Below are 18,593 nucleotides of genomic sequence, written 5' to 3' on the forward strand. Positions count from 1 at the left end.
TAGACATGGCTTTGTAAAATTTAAACAATGGCATCCAGTCATGACAGTACTAATATTCAATTGTACATCTCAAGTGCATGTTTTTGCTTTGTATTATATTGGGTGCTTTACACTTTATAGTGGGAGCATTTAGTGCCCTCCCCCAGTGTCGGGTTTTAAGTGCCTTTCTGATTCCCTAGTGAACAAACAAATGTTTTTCCCAGTATATTATAAATAAATATAATAAGATTATAAATAATTTAATATTTAGATATTTTTTATAATTGCATGCATAATTTATACATACATATATTATATATTTTATACTAACTTCCATTAATAACATTAAAAAGAATTTTTACACTACACTTTTTACATTTATTAATAAAATTCTAATAAAAATTAAAGCAAAACATATTTTTATTAAAATGTTTGGGTATAGAATGATACCCTTTTATGAATATTTGAAATCTTTTTCATGACTGAAATGGTAAAGGAAATCTTGGTGACCATATTTTGACCCTGATAATGCTTTGAGACTAAACAGAACGTAGACCAGTTCTTCCAGTCTTAACCTATTTTTTGTTGTTTTGTTGAGGAAAAAAAAGAGAGACAAAGAAAAATAAAGAGAGAGAGCACCCCGTGAATGTGGGGAGACTGGGTCGGATCAGTACATCTCCGGGGTTCAAGAATAATCTATGCAGATTATCGCAACTACAGTAGGATGAAGTAATCCCCTCTCAAGCACGGCTCTCTGTGGAAGAAGCGAAATCAGTACCAATCTGCACCCTGTCACGGTCTCAAACCCAAACAAACCTATGTACCCAACTAACTCGATCCTCAGATCATGTGTATGTTTCTCATGGCTTGTTGCAGCAACCGCATCTGCCGCCTGCGATTCCGCAAAGAAGCAGTCCCCTTGCCATCTTGCAATCTTCTCTATTTCTCATAAGTCAGCTGATTCTCACTGTGTACGGTTACGTGATTCTATGTCAACTGCAAAGGCGCACACTGCCAGCTGCCGTATATCACAGTGATTCAAACCACTACCCTGTATTTATTAGCGCATCAATTGTCCTAGTTTAGTGAAATTTTGCAACATTCGACAATGTTATGCCCGTGAAACTGACAATCACACTTAAACTGACTTGGTGACCGAATACCACACTAAAATGCTTTAGTGGCGCTGCTTACAGCGAAATATGAACTGTGGTTCAGATAATGACTGAACTTTGTACAGTTATTGAAACTTGACACTGAACTAACTCATTACTATTCTAGACCCATTCTGTATATATATAACCACCTACAACCTTGTCGTTTGTGCTAACAATAATACTACCAATGATAATTGTGATTACCGTAAGATTGCAACTGTGACAGCATTTGTAACCTCGCAAGTATTAAGTATTTACACTTAATGGATACACTGAATGTATTTCAGTGGTATCTATACTAACGTACTTATATAAGAGTATTAATCATGTGGCGGGACACTTGTTATCACAAAAAAAACACGAAAAACCATGATCTTGTTCTTCTTGCTCTTCTTCTGTTATGAAATGCAGGGAACACTTTACTTTTAATGTGCAAAAATGACAAATCCAGCTGAACTGAATCTTAACAAGTATGACCACGTCTTGATCTTACCTGACACTTGAGCCGAAAATTCTCCTGCACAGGAAAGCAGTCTAACGACCACAAAGCTACACTTTTCGACACTATTGCATTAATATGCATTCACTTCAACTCACTCAGCAGGCCTTCTAACCTTGAGCCATTTCGGGACAATCCCAGTTTGCCTCACCGTTCCGGTCAAACACTTTAACTTCAGGGGAAAAAAAAGCACAAAATAAAGAGTGGCTGTGTAAATGTGTGTGGTGTGTGTTATTGCGAATGATGTGTCGCCACTCACTATGGTCCCTGTGTATATATCATTCAGTGTGCATTGTAATCGTAGTGGTCCTGGTTTTGCACTTTCTTCCGCAAGAATCTGAGAGAACGAAGACGCCCACTGGGACACGAAATGGATTTTATTAGTACTGGCTTCTATCTTGTCGAAGTTCCCTGGGACCGTCTGGGTTATACCCTTCGGTATGCCTTGAGAGGTCTTCCAAGGTATCCGCTAACGGTCAGTATCATATTTTTCATCCTGCCTGAAACCTGAAACCATAGGCCTTAAGGCGCCCTCCACACCTCATATGTCCGCTCCTTTGCCCCTATAATAGGTGAAACTGGCCCAGATTCCATCAACCGATGTTCTGATTTGTATGTGATTCTGTCAGCTTGATTAACCCAGGAGCATTTGGTCTTTGGGAATACACACTGGGGAGTACTGGGGCGCGATGAATCTAACTGTGGAGTAAAAAAGACCCACCTACCCTGATGTACTAGGATGTGTGTTACTGTGATGCAATTCATGTATTGTAGTGTGTGTGATTTCCTCTGTAATGCTAGCAAAAACGAACTTGCATTGGGTCCACACTTCTGAACCCGTGTGTCACGCTTTTAGCCGCATCAGGCTGGTCACACGACCATGTTTTGTAGTTATTACAAAATCACCATGTTGTACAAAATGAAGCTCCATTAACCCAGTTTACTCACACATACTCACGCTGTGTTCCGTTATGTATTGGATGCCATTCATAATAGATAACCTACGCAAGCAGAAGATTTTTTTTGCTCTCTCTGTCTTTCTTTCACACAGATCGCACACAAAGGCACCTCAGCTATACTGGAAAGCTATTTCATTTTACATGTGAGACATTAATACTTGTTGGCAAAACTATCGAGTCCCAAACTAATGGAAGGTTTTTATTAATCATGTCAGTCAGATTACTGATATGCACAGAGAGCAGACAGATTATAATCAATTCAAAATCTCTTACAACAGATCTGGATATCCATAAGATCCAGCAACAACAATAATCAACTGTTACTTACTGCCATAAACTCTGCACTGGCTCCCACAAACTGTCTGAAGCACAATAGAAAATCTCCTCAGTTGGCAGGATTTGGGCCAGCTGAAAAACATCAATAGAGAAAGAATATTGTTATGTTGTAAAATACTGTAAAATAAATAAATAAATAAAGTGTTACTTCTCATTTAATTAAAATATTTATATCTATCTTATAATAAAATATTAAATTTTTTGTAGAGATATTATATAATATAAGTTAATAAAATATACTAATAATATAAACATTAAATATACTTGAAAACTTAAAATATGTTTTGTTCTTTTCGTGACACTTTTTTAACTTTTTTTAGACTCCATTCTGTAAATCCATTGAATGGGATTTCAGCACCATGGACAGCCGCACAGTGGCGCACAAAGTTCTTATACATAGCATCCCTTTTGCTACACAATCGACCAAGTGCTGACTGTCTGAGTTGATGCCTGTTGTAAAAGCCCTATCTGCCTGGCTCAGGAAGAGAGTGTCTGCAAAGGGCTGGACAGGGATGAGAGACAATTGTTCATGCTCTTGGTTATCTTTTCTGGCCCCAACAGAGGAGCTCTTCATTGCTGAACTGCTGGAAGAACACTAAACCGTACCCGCCCGAAAAGTCAGAAAAGCTCTGAGAACCATCTGTCTATGACAAATTCCACCTCTGAGTGCTCTGACACACAAACCTGGGCCTGGAGGATCACCTTCTGTCCTATGTAAGCAAAAAGTACTTTTTAAGCTTTACAATCGATTTGAAGTTTTGTTCGATTTAAGGATGTGTTATAGTATTACAACATATAGGACAAATATAGTTTTATGATCATGAAATGCTTATTCTATATCTGAAACATATATAGATCATAAAGAGAGAGATTCAAGTTCAACAAAATGCAATAAATGCATCCTTAGTCGACATGAACCCTTAACACTGGATTGACTATAGATTCTGGATGAAAAAAAAGGCTGCATAAAAAAAATACAGTAAAAACTGTAATAATGTGAAATATTATTACAATTTAAAATCTGTTCTCTAACTTTCAGCATCATTACTCCAATCTTCAGTGTCACATGATCCTTCAGAAATCTAATATGCTGATTTAATGCTCAAGAAACATTTTTTCTTATATAAATGCTGAAAACAGTTGTGCCGCTTAAGCTGTGCTGCTTTATTTTTATGGAAATACATGCTACTTTTTTCAGAATGAATAGAAAGTTAAAAAGAACAATAGAACTCTTTTGAACCATTATAAATGGTCTTAAACCTACCTACTCCTAACCCTTTAATTAATTTTGTTATTTTTTGTATTTACTGCTATTCAGTACAATAAATGCGCTTCCTTAAAAAGTGAACATCTCTGTTGATTTTTTGTTCTTCTGCTAAAAGTTACTAAAATCAATCATTGTTCATACCAGTAAGAATGAAAAACCTACTTTTAAAGATAACTTCTACCTTTCTGAAAGAAGTTGAAGCAGAAAACCCCAAAAGGCTGAAAAGCAGATGACAGATATGACAATCCCAACATAATCTGCAGTTCCATCTTAGATTCACACGCTTCACACAGAAGAACAGATCACTGATCATACAAGCCTTGAAAAGCAGTCTGAATGAGCTGCTGAAATCCTGTCAGCTTTTAAAATAAAGTAGCATGTTTGAGATTTTGTACCAGATTGAAACGGAAAACTGCCTAAAAACATTTTACATCTAAACTTTGTAGTGAGTTAGTCTATCACTTATGGACCACAACTAGGAGTATTTTCTTCATTACAATTTCTAATAGAGTGAGATTTGTATCTTGCCAGATCATTTGTATATAACCACTTCCCTTCTGCATTAACTGCATGGTCTCCAAACAAGTAAAGCTTTAATCTGCTGCATGGAGAGGCTCCTTTCATCCTTTCAAAACCATTTTTACCTCTACTAAGCTATATAGGACTACAAACAGGTCAAGAGAAAGAAAACCACCACCACTTAACTAAAAACATTCAAAAACAACCTAATCAGCCAAAAACAAAAAAACAATTAAAAAAAAAAATGAATAGCATCATAGCTAAAGCAGGTTGACATTAATTGGAGGAAGGAAGGAGCTCATATGTTCATGTGGTCTCTATGACTGGATTAGTGAGTTTTTTTCTTCCAACATAAATCATTTTATCCATTCATTCTTGTCGGCATCATGATGGACGTCACCTCCATCCTCTCCCTCCCCCTTCATCTATCTCTCCCTCCATCATCCCCTCGATAGACGCAACCTTCTGCCCTCTCCTTCAAGCCCCTAATCTGCCCTCATTGTCCTCTTTATAAGTCTTCCTGGTGTTCCATGAATATCAGACAGTAGTTCTGCAATACATTCTCTCTTCATAGCTTTTAACTATTGCTGTGTCTTACTTTAGCAGTGAAAATCGGTGAAATTTACCTCTGACATCTCAATCTTCCCATCACCGTTCTCATCGAATTTTTGCATAAACTCTTTCATCCTGTCTTTGAACGAAGCATTTGAAGGATCTGAAAAACCAACCAAACATGACTGACGTGTAAAACAGCACAATTAAGAACAATTTGTTTTCATATAGTTCCAGAGAAGTGTCACTTTATATTAAGAAAAATATTTAAAACCAGAAATTGCATTGACATTAGAAAATATCAGCCAGATGGTGTCTGGTTCAGATGGCACTTTCAATAAACTAGATTAATTTAGATTCTGTAATCTGGATTAATCTCATTCTGTAGTTCTTAATAACTATATGTGACAGATCACCACTTGACAAGTACAGCTGCAGCTGATGTTTTTAACATAAGTAATGAACATACACAAAACTGTATGTGACTCACCACACTTGCACTTTTCCTCGCTAGCTCGAGCTCACGAATGAAATGTTCCAGTTCCTTCCCTTCAATGCAGCCATTTCCTAGAGAAAAAAGTTAACTTAAATTCATTTATTACATTATCAACTAACTTAATCTAACTTGACAATCAGTCTCTCTTTATAAATGAAATGAGGATCTAATACCTTAGTTCTTGTCTTGTTGATTTAAACCGACAAAATGCAGATTATAGATAAATTCAATGAGCTATAAAGGGATTCTATCCATATGTTCCTTAGAAACAATGTTTATACAGGGGGAAATCTTGGCATCTTTCTACACAACTTGCAGTGTAGTTTTTTCTTCTTTTCTTTATTTTTTTTTAACCGATCTAGTTCATTTTAACCTGTATTCAAATAATAATGGTTGTTAAAGAATAATTATTTCCATTCTGCCAGTATTTCCAATCTTTGGCTAAAAACTAGCCTAAGATTGTTTGTTTGTCTTAGTGGGTTTCCCATCCTGTCCATGCTGATCTATTTGCTGGTTTTAGAGTTCTGGACACATTTTTTTAGCCGATCAGGCAGATCAGACCATCGTACTTAAACCAGCTAAGGCTGGAAAAACTATAGCTTTTTGGTTGTCTGTAACAATTTTTGCCATATGTTTGTACATATGACATTCACATATCTATCACTCCCAAACTAGCCTAAACAAGCCTTAAATGGTTTGCTGGTTTTAGCTGGCCTCTTAACCTAGTCATGCATTTGGGAGGCAAACTCACTGACCAGCTCCAGCTGAATAACCGCAGAGATGGGAGACCTGATCAGATGAAGACCAGACCTGGAGGCCAGCTTTAAACCAATAACAGCAAATTATTTTAAGCTGGTTTAAGACGTATTTTTTCGTCTAGCAGGACCGGCTTTCTCTCAAACCCCGCCCATAACTTTTCATTTTCATAGTCTCTCAAACGCTGACACATAAATCAACTGGCAGGAAAGATTCCATTCCAGAGCGGAATCAATAATGCCAACAATGCCTGTGAGGCAAAATTTACTGAGCTGCGAAAAACGCGTGCCTAACGCTGAAAGCAGTTAACGCGATAGCAGGCAATCATCCCACTGGCGCTTTTTCAATATTTGCATTTACTTTATTTTATTATTTTTAAACGTGTAACTCAATGAACTTATAGGAAACCGGCATTAAAATAAAAACATATGCTTGCATATGCGCCTATACCACAAAGAAATATCATGTCGTAAATGCTTGAGTTTACCACTCAATCCAGACCAGAAATTAAACTAGTGATATATTATTAATAATAGTCATAATAATAATAAAACATCCCTTTCTTTTAAAAAGTGACAAAAATACAGTATTTCTCTATCACTACAAAAAGTGTTGGAACACTGACTGACCCTTTCCATAAGCAGCTTGTATTTCATTGATCAATTAGCTTATTGCTTACATTTTTTAAAAGTTATCCTTATTATTTGCTTTTGTAACCCATTTTAAAATATACAGAATATATTTTATGTAATTTAAATTTAATTAATATAGTAGACATAAATCAAATGCAATACAAAAAAATCAGTTTGGATAAGTAATAGCCTCCGATGTAGGCTACGACTAAACTAAGAACGCTTTTCGTCCCGGGACTCACTCCGTTGCACTCACCGTCAGCATCGAATTTATTCCAGATGTCGAGGAACTGGGTAGCAGTGAGTTCCGCCAGGTGCAATGGAAGGGGCTCTGCTGCCTTATTCGCCATATCTTATCGTTTTCTCTCCCTTTGGTGTTTTTCAAAGAAACAAGTGTCCTGTCTTTGAAGCTCTCCTCTACCCCCTGTGCGAGTCACTGGAAGTAGCCCGCAAAGACGGCAGCTTTTAACAGCTGAAGCCTGCAGTTCATACACTAACCATAGGCGGCCTCATATAGCGCGTTTTAAAACCAGGCTTCAGCAGTCGAGTTCACTCAGATCTGCATTCTAGGAGCATCACAGCAGGATAATGGAAATTACATTCAAATGTTCACAAATCCTATGCGTTCGTACGCTTCTACGAGCAGAAAAATGGCATCAAAGTTTCCTAAAGCATATTATCAGTGACCAACAATGACTGGATTCCTTTAGAAAAAGATATGGAAGGCTTTATTAAATTTTCAGTCAGTCAGTTTGTAAAGGCTAATATTCACATTTGTGCCCGGACATGAAAGAGAATACATGAATGTAGACTACTCTTCAGAAGTACTTAAAAATACATTGTTCATTATTATGCTTGCCCAAACCACATGATGGATGGATGGATGGATAGATAGATAGATAGATAGATAGTTAGATTTATAGGTATATAGATAGATGGATAGTTTTATTGTTATTTAGATAGATAGATAGATAGATAGATAGATAGATAGATAGATAGATAGAGATAAACTCCTTCATTTCCATAACTTAAACTCCTACTATATGCTGAATATGTCAGATAAAACTGGTTTAGCAGCATTTCAATAATGTTAGTGTGTTGTGTATGAATCTATAGGGGCTGTAGGATTTTCTGCTCACCATCCCCCCTTTTCCAACATCTCAACCAATGAACACATCAGTCTATTTATAGTGAAAAAAAGAAAATGAGACAGAAACAGAATTAGTTTGGGGAAGCACTGGGAGTACAAGTGATGATATTAGAAACTGCAAGGGCTAAATGGACAGGAATACACCATAACAAGCAATAAACAGCAATCTTTGTAGGAGACTACATAAACTAAATAGGCCTAAATCAGTATAATTTCCGCCAATTACTAATCAATCTCACACATGTACTTGTCTCAGCAGTTTGGAATCAAGGACTGCAGACACTGGCTGAGTTGGTGAATGGATTCCATGCAGCACTAATTCATGATTACCCTTTGAGAAGCCTGTTGTAATCCTATTGATTGCGATCGACTGGTAGACAATAACAGAAAAATAAGTACAAAAAATACTTTTTTCCAGTGTTTTTTTTTTTTTGTACCCTATTTTTCTGTACCTATTTGATCCTCACTGATGGACGTCAAAAACTAAATGTAGGGGGGGTTGGATAGAAAGTAGCTGACGCAATATGGAGATTTTACTTGTAAATATAAAGATTCATAGCTCTGACTAATGTTTAAATTAAACTGTAATAATAATAATTTAAACTAGATGCGCGTTAAAGCATGTGTTAGGCTACTATAACAAACACCGCCTGTTTTCTTTCAGAATCATCATTGGCTGGTCGAAACTTATTTTTGTGTATTTTGCCTATATTTGTGTTTTTGGTATGTTGAATCAAAATATTTCTTTCTTAAGCTACTTTTTTTGCAATGTCTATTCAGTGCTTTTCTAATTTAACACAAGACTTTAAATAATCTTTAATAATGACATTATGTGCTAATAATTAATCTAATTCTTTGTGATTAATTCGATTAATTAATCAGCAAATTGTGCTAATTAATTAGATTAAATCATTTAACATTAGAAATACACAAAATCATGATAATTAGTTCACTGTGTAATTCGCACCCTGATTAAAATGCAGTGGTTGCCTCTCATTTCAAATGGCTATAGATATTTTGAAGGCCAGTTTACTTGTTATAGAGCATATTAACAATAAATAAATTTGCTTAAAAATAAATAAATAAAAATAATAAAAAATCCACAAACAGAATCGGAATCATCCAATTTGCTTGTGAAATCTGAAAAAAAAAAAAAAAATGGTAAGTATAATCTGGGTGGTCTTTTTCAGTCAATTTCTTCAACAGGGAGATATTGTCATTTATAATTTGCTGAAGTCAGGGATCTTGGGGCTTTAAAAAAGGTTGGTGACCACTGATAACATAAATTAGTAAAGAGACAACCAAATATCTGCGGAAGGATATGCTGGGCAAGCCCCTTGGAACTGCACTTATGCACTTAATGCAAGAGAGGGCGAATGAGAGAAGAAGCATTTAAGAGATTAAAAAAGGTAAGAAGCAAGGAGGGCTGGCAGAGATTATGCAAAAAGAAAAACATGTTAATGTGTTCAGAAGTTTGGTGTCGGTAAGATTAAAAAAAATGTTTTTGAAATAAGTCTCTTATGCGCACCAATGCTGTATTTATTTGATGAAAAATACAGTAAAAAACAGTTTACAATTTAAAATGTTTTCTATTTTAATACATTAAAATATAACTTATTCCTTTGATGGCAAAGCTGAAATTTCACCAGCCATAACTCTGGTTTTCAGTGTCACATGATCCTTCAGAAATCATTTTTATTATGCTGATTTGGTGCTCACAATTTTTTTTTTTACTATCCATGTTGAAAACAGTTGCAGTGCTTGATATTTATATGAAAACCATTATGCATATTTTCAGGATTCTTTGAGAAAATTGCAAAATTGTAATTGCATCTATTTGAATTAGAAATCTTTTGTAACAATGTAAGTCTTTACTGCCACTGTTTCATCAATTTAATGCATGATTGCTGTACAATAAGTATACATTTATTTAAAAAAAAAATGAAACCTTACTGACCCCATATTTAGCTGCAGTGACTGATATTCCACAGTTCAATATTCTCAAAATAAATATATTACACAATGTTAGATGGATTCAGTAAATCGAGCCAAAAATAAATATCTAAAATAAATATCTGCATGCAAATGATGACAAGATGCAGTTTGCAACAAACAAACAAAAAACAGAACTTTACACAAAGCAGATTTCAATATCAAAGGGTACTATTTCCCATAATCCATCTAAGTGTCACTGGCTGTCCTTCTGCCACCACAAACATGATCTGATGCAATAGATAGGCGTGTGTCCAGTGTCTAGAATCAGACGTATGATTCCATCTGTCAAATGGACCCACATATGTAGAATGTTGTTCATCTGATGTAAGGGATAATAAAGTTTTTAGGCAATACAGTATTTTGACTGGAACACATGCAGAACACATGTATGCACTTGATCCTCTCCAAAGTCAAGATTCAACTATACACTATTAAAAATAAAGGTTCCAAAAAGGCTTCTACAGCCTGATGCTTTTTAAAAAACTATCTATATACTGGTGCTTCAAACTCAGGATGGCCTACTTTTGTTAATGGAAGATATTTACAACCAACATCCTGACCAGCATCCATCATTAAGACGCTTTTATCTTCAAGCCATTGCTTCCAGATAAAATACAAATCTTCTATCCATAACATTGTTTTTTCTCCAGTGAAAAAGTTTTCTCCTGTTAATAAGGGGTGATATATGCATAGATATAGTACTTTTTTTTAGACATCTAAAATATGAGTCCTCTATCCTATTCCTTTAATGTCCAAACAGCTGATAAAAGGACAACAAAGTATGGACTTCCAATGGAGGAAGCGTTTATTATGGATTATGGACTCATATTTTGGGCAGAGAAGTGTTTTAAAGTTAGATGTGTGTTGGTGGATTTGTTTTTTATTGTGGATTTGCTTTTTGGTTTGAAGGAAATTAATTGAAAATGCCTTGATGGATTTTTTTTTTGATATTTTATCAGCTGTCATTCTCACGGCACCCATTCACTGCAGAGGATCCACTGATGAGTAAGTGATGTAATGCTAAACTTCTCCAAATCTGTTCTGTTGAAGAAACCAAATTCATCTACTGCTGAAAAGAAGATATTTCAAAGAATCTTTTTAACTAAACAGTTGCTGGTAGCCATTGACTTCCACAGTTTTTATTTTTCCATACTATGGAAGTCAGTGGATACCCAGCAAACTGTTTGTTTACCAACATTCTTCAAAATATCTTCTTTTGTGTTTTGTTTAAGAAAGTTATTCATAATTTTTTGTTTTGTGTTGAGGGTGAATAAATGATGAAAGAATTTTCATTTTTTTGGGGTGAACTATCCCTTTAAAGGATTCTCAAGTCACAGATTTATTCCAAGTCACAGAGTTTAAACAACAAAGCTTAAAAAGGTCCAATTCAGTCAATCTTCAGAAAGAGTTATGTGTGCTGACTAACCAAAAACTACCACTCAGAGTGCTCAGCCTGAAGTCCTAATAGTAATGAATGCGTCCTCACACACACACAAAACAGTGGAACTTTCCAAATTACAGCTCGCCAGGTTTTCTCAGGAACCGGAACATGCGCACACACATTTTTACGGACATAGTGGTAGAAATGGTGCATACTGTATGAAAAGAAATGTACTGCATATGTATAATAAAAAAGATAAACATGACTGACTGTGACTTTACCTCTCAACAAAAGCAGCTCTGCAAACCTAACCTGCGTCTTGTAAGAAATGTTGCATGAATTATTGAATCACTCTACAGAATAAAACACTTTCTTTAATGAATCAGTGTCTTGGCATACATTCTAGCTAACTCAGTGCTGAGACCACAGAGTTATGGAGGTTTTGCTGGACAGATTAGAAGAGAGTAGTAACCATGGGAAAGAGGCTTTAAGAGCAGTGGATGAAATACAGAATGTGTGGCATATATCATTATTTCAGTGAGAGATATTATTGTGAATCATTTCATATGCTGTGCAGCTAGCGATGTAATGTTTGTACATGTTCAAATGTGTGTCACTTCACTTTATAGCAGTATAGTCTTAAATTACTTAATTCTTATAGGAAAATATGTGTTCATAGTTAAGCTGACAGTCCCTCAACAGACATACTGTAATGAGGCAGAGCAGAACTTCCATGGAAATCCCCACTCCAACTGTGAATCAGTTATAAACACTAAAGGCCTGCACAGCAGGTGGCTGTTGCAGTTCTGTGTAGTGTGTAAAATTTACTCCAGTATGTGTTGTATTTATCAACTCTACATCAAAATGCTCATGCGGGCCATCCTATATGTTAATAAGTGTGCTCAGAGCTTTAACAGTAGTCAAAAACAGCTTAAACAGCTTTAGTCGATCTCCCATCCTAGTCTGTTTGTCTGTTTTAGAAAGTTTTGGGCATTTTTTTATTTGGCCAGGCTGAGAGAAACCAGCACAAACCATCTACGATCTGTGAAGACCAGCAAACCAGCTAAAACTAGTAGTTTTTTTGTTTGTTTACAATATTTTGTGGATTAAAAAAAAAAACAAAAAAACAATTGGGTTGCCTGTGAAAATGGTAAATTATACAGTTTGAAATCAATGACCAAGCAGAATCATTCCATTGACAGAAAAGTGTAAAGGAGTCCTTAGTTGTGACGTAATTTTTATCGAATTGTTGTGACCCACAAAAAAAGTATGTTTTGAATCTTTATGAACTGTTAAAAAGAGAATAAAAGGAAAAGAAAAAGAAAAAAAACTTTTAAAGATTGTTCATTTTGACCTGCTGTCTTCCACTGTTTTGTTTTGTGTGTATTGGTTTAGATGTTAATTGGATGAAACGGTTGAATGTGGATAGTTTTGGATGTGAATATCATTGGGAGATTAGTGGAAAGCTGCAGATGAGATGCATATGCAAGTACAGAACTCTCCCTCTTGCTGTGCAGAAATCCATCCACGCAAAAAATAATCACAGTTGATAAGAACGGAGTCCCTAACATCCAACAAATGAGACCACAACATAATCCCAGCGTGGGAGTAACTTAAACTGTAGCATTTGTCAGATATGCAGAAACATTTACCTTTCTGAGACGTAAAGACAGTGCCTTCTTCACATATGTGCTGACATTTCCATCAACACTTCTGGTCAGAAAAATGGCGATAGGTTGTTCTCTGTCTTTTGTTGAATCACTCAGTTGGAATCATATCTGCCAACATAAAAAATGTATAACTCTGATAACTCATAGCCCTTGGCTCAGACTTGACTATTATTTGTCAAAACCATTCTTCAATGGTCCCAAATTCTTAAATAAAACTGACATTTTGGTCTTTTTTGTAATAAAGGCTATTTGGGCCAGCATAGATTTTTTACCTGGCCACTAACATTTTTACTAGCCCCACTGCAAAAGAATGATCAGTTTTATATTGCCTATAATATATTTTCATAATATTTTTCATCAAATGTTTTCTTTACCAAAAACATCTTGTTCATTAAAATAATTGTTTCGTTATAAATGGAAAATATGCAACAAATTATAAATGAAAAACGAAAACGAAAAGAAGAAAATACAGTTGCATTGTAGATTTCAGCTATAACGTAACTCCATTAATTCCTAAACACACTATTGTTGGAAAACAATGCTATACAATGCAAAAGATTAATAACTGGTTTGCAATTTTCAACACAGTTGTAATGAATACAATCAAACACAACTGTCAAATGTCTATGATGTATAGTACTCCACCATATACTGTCCCAGCCATTATACCTCAATATCTCATAACAGTTTCTGTAAGTTGCTATTTATGGTAACGACAAGTGAAAATACTCAATATACTGTATGCATTTTTAAAGAATATTTTTAATAAATAAGTCAGGGACAGACAAATCAATCATGGCAACACATATAATTTCAAGCATTAATAAAAGAAAAAATGTAATGAAACAAATATTAAAATAAGCATTCTGAACTGCACATACTAATATATATTTTAGAAATCCTTAGTCATATGCAGCACATTCAAGGTTAAATAAAGATATTCTCCCCAAATATATAAAACAAAGGAATTCTGTGTTCCAGTGTATGCTACATATTCACTGTAGCACTGGCGCAACTATGGCTTAAATTCAAGTAAACCAATACATGATTATACTGAAATGTAGTCTAACTTAAAAGTTCTTCTAGAGAGTACAGGCATACTGGGGTAGCATTATGTGCTCTATTCAACCTGCATGAGCACATGCAGCTGCTGTCGAACAACAGCAGTATTGAAGGAAGACAGGAAGCGAGGTAATTCCCCACTGAGAAGTTCTTCTAAAGGTACAAACTGCAGAATCTGCCTCCCCAGCTCAAGGTTTAACTTTTTTTCATCTTCTCCAACACGTCCCGGAGAAAGTCCAGCAGGCTGGGGTAGTGCTGATAGCGGAGAGAAACCTATACACACAAGAGCAGCAGGAGGCCAACCAGACGAACAACGGAATGTGATGTAACGAAAGCACAGGTTGGAGTATCAAAACCAGGCCGGAGTTGAAGCGTGTTAAGACAGAACATAAGGGAATCACCAGGGTCGATCCCTGATGCTGTTTCTCCAGAGCAAAAGGGACACAGTGTTCAGAAGCTCAAATTGATAGTCTGGTTTGTCCGTCGTGCAATGTGGAATCCTGTACCTCACAACAGGAGGGTCCTTGCAAAAACTCTGGCTGCAATTTAATGCCTACAAGTGTTCCGACACACCAAGACTGTCTTCCCAGCACCAAACAAGACGTCACATCAGGGTTGCTGCAAATCTCAGATAAGATGCCTACAGGGGAGTCAATGCTACAGGAGCTGCATACTGGCAAAGCTCTGTCAGAATGATTCACCGCTTTGACCCTCACGTTCTCACTCCAGAGCTTCATTAAGGAAGTCTAGCATTCTTGATCACAAAAGGTGGAGCTGCAGACTTTCGGCAAGGCAGCTCCCTCAAGGGCAAAACCAGGCTCCCAAATCGCATTCATCCAATGGGCCACTAAGTACAATCTCACATTCTTCTTTCCCTGCATAGTGCCTCTCTATGAACTCCCCATGATTTCCATGGGCAAGGCGCTGCTTCCATCCCTGAAGGTCCATCTCCTTATGTGATTGAAAGAGCAGCCATTTGCTTCCTTTCACAGAGTTTTACCCATCTGGCCACGCCACCACGGCAAACCCAGCTTTTCCGAGGGAGGGTAGTGAACACTGAAACGTCTTGTATAAAACTCTGCAGCATATTCCCTGAGCTGCTCCAATCGCCTGCGCTGTTTTACGCTCATGCACTCAAAAAGCTTGATGTTCTCCTGGATTGTGTTAAACTTGCAGTGCATGGAAAAAAGTGTATATCTCTTCATGTTGACTTAGAAATGAGTCTGGAATGCAGCGACGGGGGGGAAAAAAGCGCCACTGTGGATGCCAAGTCTGGTCCGTAATTACGGATTAACTTTGAGAGCAATGGCCGAATTTGTTCTTTGGCCTGATAGTCCAAGCACACTATATACAGTTCTGAATTTCCAGACTTGCTGGTGCCTGGCTTGAAGACGTTCACAGAACGGAAGCAGCACGCAAGGAGATACAGCAGACAGACAGATGAGTGTTCAAATAGTGTGAACATCTTCAGGACAAATGAGCCTCCGGTTCCTAACAGCAGAAGTGCACAAACGGCTTCGCAATATTGCAGAGGAGCAACTAATCTCTCCTGTTCCCCTGGGTCCCCCTGACAGTCAAAGCTTCCATCTGCTGTAACCAAATCAACACTGCGCATGTTGCTCACAAATCTCGGCAGCTCCAGCAGATGCTTCTGAAGCATTATGTCACCTGTGTTGTTAGATCCAAAGAACCACCAAGGCAGAGTGTGTGCGATGAGTCTGTCATCTGTAATAGTGCAACCACGTCCGTTGGCTTCGTAGTATGGATTTAGAGTGTTTGCAATCCAGTTCCAGTCGCAGTAGAGGCCACTCGTCTTGAGGAAGTGATTTAGAGCTGATATGAAGGCACCAGGGGCTTCACACAGGTGTATGGAGTTCAACTCGCCACTCTTCAACGCATTGTCAGGGAGAAGTTTAAAAGTGCCTAGGATCTCATAGAACTTGGCCCAAGCCTGGGTGCACAGCTCTGCGTTGGTTGTGGAGCGAAGGTGGCCCGTAACAGTACCCGCTCGGTTGGTGAAACAAGTATGCTGGTGCCATACTGAGAGGTCTTTATCGCTGAGTTGATTCTTCACTTCATTTAGTGATTGTTTCAGAGCCTGCAAACGTGGGTGACTCACATGAGGATCACAGAGCACCACACTTGGGTCAGGCAACCTCCATTCTCCTCCAGCAGGGGGAACATAACCTCTAACCTTGTTGAAGAGCTGGTGAATTTCCACACGTATTTCCTCGTTACAAGTTTCAAAGGCATCTGATTTTTCTGGTGCCGTTCTTTTTCTCACTCCCCGGCCCCGGTTCATCCTTCAAAGCTATGTTTGGCGACATCAATCACTCAAAAACTGTAAAAGACAAGGGCAATCAACAAAGATTTTTCATGAGCACTATAAATTGGCAGAATATGAAGATTTTTATAGAGGCAGTTCACCCAAAAATTTTAATTCTTGCATCATTTACTCACTGTCAGAAGAAGAATAGTAACAGTTTTGGTTATCATTGACTTCTATTGTATGGACGAAAAAAAAGTAAGTAAATGATTACAGATTTTCTGATAATTTTTGGGTTAACTACCCCTTTAATTTTAATACTAGTAAGCATTTAAAACGTTTCTAATGAGTTCCTAATAACAATCGTTAAGCCATATTTGCTTCAGTAATCAAAATTCTGCATGCATGCTCACATTAATTATTCATAAAGTGCATGTGTCAATGCAAAAACCACAGTCAAAGGGTCAAACGGATATTATCTCTCTGATACGGCCTGTCAGAATACTGCACTGAATAATTATATTGTTATATACCACAATATATCTAATAATGTTTATGAGAGTTTATGTGATTTTGGGTTACAATTTAAAGGAAAATAAAAAGCTTAGGTCCTCTAACTGGTCAGCATTTCTAAACCGTGTCACCTTTTTAAGACTTAAGACAATTTTTGCCTTCACCTGTTAATTTTTAATGGTCCTGCAATGTTACAAATGTATTTAACATTAAATAGAGATTACACATATATCATGTAATCTCTAAAATAATATTAGTCACGAAAGCTGCATGACAAAAATTACAAAATAATTCGCAAAAAGCTGTTTAAAATAGTTTTAGACGGAGTATTGCCTGTCACACAGTTGTGCATAACACTCAATTACTCGGAAGTTGACAACTCCCCATTTATTTCCAGCGATGCAGTTCCCTGCGTTCAGAGAAGCTTATGGTTCGCTCTCTGTTTTTACAGACCAACGCATGACACTTAATACAAAAAAAATGAAAAATAAAAACCCTTGTGTGTTCACATAACGTTATATATATATATAGGGTTACGCTTGTTCTTGTCATGATTTATATCTCACTGTCTGGCTAGCAAAACAAGCTAACGTGGCTACATACCGTAAAAATGCAAATAAAAAGCTTCGTTCAAAAATTAGACTTTGATTTATGATCTTATTATGCTGTTGTATTAACGCTATAGATTTTCTTCACATCAGCCGAATATCCGACAGAGCTGACAGATGAACACTATCATCGCTACGGGAGTGTTATTGTTGCTAGTTTGGGGAAAACCTGAAGGAAAATACGATGTGTCGAATACAGCCTGATGAACTGAAATGAATCACTAAAAACGAACGTATTAGATAGTATTATTTTCCTACTTTGAGTTTTGCTATCGTTTCGTTGTCAAGATACTAACATAATGGGAGATCTGCTTGTGCTTACCAAGCTCGGTAAGTGTTCTGGCTTCCTCGTGCACGGCTCCAGCGCGCAGCCGCGCTCGTGAAGCGTCTCTTGTGACAGGAGGGGGTGTGTTTCAGCAAGAAGAGACACTTTTAGTATTGCAGTTAATGTGAATGCTAAATTGAGATGTTGAAATTAAATTACTAATATTTTTCTAGAGACTTTGTTCTGACCATTTTCTGCATATTTATACCCCCCCTCTCTCGTTCTCTCTCTGTACAGCGACTAGTGAGAAATGACATGACTGATGAACTCATTGGCTTCTAATTCATACTTGGATTTGCTCTCTAACCCACATTTTAGCACAGCTCACACACACCACACACACACACACACACACACACACACACTGAACTGAAAGCAAAATGCATGTTTATTTTTTGTTCCGTGTATTATGTGAGTATAGGCCTACTTTAATTATTTGATAATATTGTATATCTGTTAGCTATTAGGCTA

General features: G+C 36.8%; 1 pseudogene; it reads right to left on the bottom strand.

Moving 5' to 3' along the window:
- Nucleotides 1-14,340: 14,340 nt before the first annotated feature.
- Nucleotides 14,341-18,175, bottom strand: LOC122137896 (annotated as a pseudogene).
- Nucleotides 18,176-18,593: the final 418 nt, after the last annotated feature.

The sequence above is a fragment of the Cyprinus carpio genome, chromosome B7, assembly GCF_018340385.1.
Source record: "Cyprinus carpio isolate SPL01 chromosome B7, ASM1834038v1, whole genome shotgun sequence".
Taxonomy (NCBI): Eukaryota; Metazoa; Chordata; class Actinopteri; order Cypriniformes; family Cyprinidae; genus Cyprinus; species Cyprinus carpio.